Here is a 2,151-nt window from a genome sequence, read left to right as displayed (position 1 = left end):
ACACGTTTCGATGGTTCTACTGATATCCCATCTTTTTCAAGACAAAAAAATGCAAGTCTCTCTGTATTGCACTGTGAAGTTGAACTCGACCTCAATCCTGTGTAGAGCAAATACATAAAAAATATAAAAGCTATACTGTGATACATCATTATTCAATATAGAGACTAACATCTAATACACTAATAATTGGTGCAAAGGATTTTATAATGACAATACTCACAGCATATATACTCCTCCTCAATGCAGAGTAAAATGTTTTATAGATCCAAGCATATATGGTATTTGCATTTGTCTATCAAATGGGCTGTATTCAATACATGGACTCTATCCCAATTATTCCCCACATGTTCTCTCAAGGTATCCGCACAGATACGGATATCATTAGATGGGAACACATCAATTGTGTATCGTTCCACCAAATGTATGATCCTTAGTACATGTTGGGCCTGACTTCAATATTTACCTTATTGCAGCCTGTGGGTGCATATAATCACTTCATCCATATAATGTCCTTTTAGCTGATGCTCCTAATTATACATGCATTGTTTCAAATAATCTAAAGAAAAAAAGGGGGGGGGGTGGAGAGAACAGCCTTGGTCAGCTTGTCCCCAATAGATACGACCTTGTCTTTAAAGGTTTGGAATAAGTAGAAACCTATCTCACCTGGTAGCTTGAATAAATATCGCATGAGCTTTCTGCCCCAAAGCTTAATACCAACTATGTCGCCGCTCCCTCTCAATCTCGGATTATTCTCTTAGTTTAGATACATCTATAAAAGAGGATTCTTTTATGTATAGAACAGACATATAACACTATTTGCTAACAATCCGCACAGCGGATGTGTCATTGTTGATATTTGTGATTGATCCTACCTCTATATTTAAAGAAGATCCTCTCTTTAAAAAGACGTAGCCATTGTCTATATTCAAAGAAAGGAGCCGTAAAACAATATCTGCTTGCGCCTTACACGTCTTACATAAGACAAAAGAAAGAAAAATAACCTGTTTCAAAATCAGGAAGAATGCTCAACGTCACTCTATCTCAATAGCACAACGAGTCCCATCCCATTCTTACCTCAATCACACAGAGTCTCGGAGCCGAAAGCGGTTCTCCTCGGGGGCGGGCAGACAAAGACGACGGGAGCACGGTCGGTTTAAATACCCGTTCGTTAGTCTTTGATTCTATGTCAGGACCGAAGGCTCTGATTATGCTTCTCATTTTCTTTGCTTTATTACAGCTGCCAATAAAAAACAATCTTTTTTATTCAACATATTACAGTAAACCACAAATCCCATGAGCACCTTGCACTCCATAACCATAGAGACTGAGCCCATATAATATCACACCGAGGCACACACGTCCTCTTTCTTTGCTGCTCCGCAGCCAGTTAAGTGCCTCTCCCTTACTACTTTTGCTAGCACTAGTGGTGTATGGGTTGGGGGCACCGCGCTGTATTTGGTGCATTATTGCGCATGGTAGATGATATTTGATTGTATATCAATAACGTTGTCCCATTGTATTTTGCGCTTTGATGGTGTATGTGGCATTTTCTACTGCACGTTCTCTGTTTAAGTGGAGCGGGAGTTTCGGGGGCTCAAGGACCTCGTTTCAGGATCGCGCTAGGTCCTATTTCTATACTAACGGGCGGGCGAAACCACGCATGCGCGGCGGACATTTTTCTGTCAAATTTGACCGCGATCGTTACGGCACCGATCAGAGCAGGAAACCGGCAGTTTTGAAATCTAAAGCCCGTGCATTTTGTGCCCCCGGTGACGCCCAAAGCTTATTTGTGCTGCGGGCTGTATAACTCTGCACAGACACTGCGTAGGAGGTTTTGGTACAGGCAGGCCCTCCCTCCACTCCTGAACTTTGTTTGGCTGTCTAGCCTGGCTTGTCTGGGGTTGTGCCTCTCCCCTTTTACTCCTCTGTTCTATTTACCGCAGTTAACTGGTTCCGTCCACCCTACCATGGCAGACTACTGCTATGAGGATGACTATTATTATGAAGAGCCGTCAGGCTCCTTAGAACAGGATCTTGTGGAGGCCCTGGATGCTGGTGTGCAGCACTCTGTGAATTCTGCCCTGGTGCGAGCAAATGCTCCCCTTAAGCGGCACCTAAATAAGTATGCCATACAGCAAGGATGGATCCCGG

The 2,151-nt window shown here is 43.1% G+C and overlaps 1 long non-coding RNA gene across 1 annotated transcript; it reads right to left on the bottom strand.

Moving 5' to 3' along the window:
• Positions 1-405: 405 nt before the first annotated feature.
• LOC146835309 (uncharacterized) lies at positions 406-963 on the bottom strand. The gene is made up of 3 exons (XR_014960416.1): positions 873-963; positions 664-769; positions 406-556 (listed from the first exon to the last, which is right to left on the bottom strand). It is a non-coding gene; the product is annotated as an uncharacterized LOC146835309 (long non-coding RNA).
• Between the last annotated feature and the right edge of the window lie 1,188 nt (positions 964-2,151).

Source organism: Triturus cristatus, chromosome 4_2 (genome assembly GCF_964204655.1).
Source record: "Triturus cristatus chromosome 4_2, aTriCri1.1, whole genome shotgun sequence".
Classification (NCBI taxonomy): Eukaryota; Metazoa; Chordata; class Amphibia; order Caudata; family Salamandridae; genus Triturus; species Triturus cristatus.
This window is presented reverse-complemented; position numbering and strand designations above follow the sequence as displayed.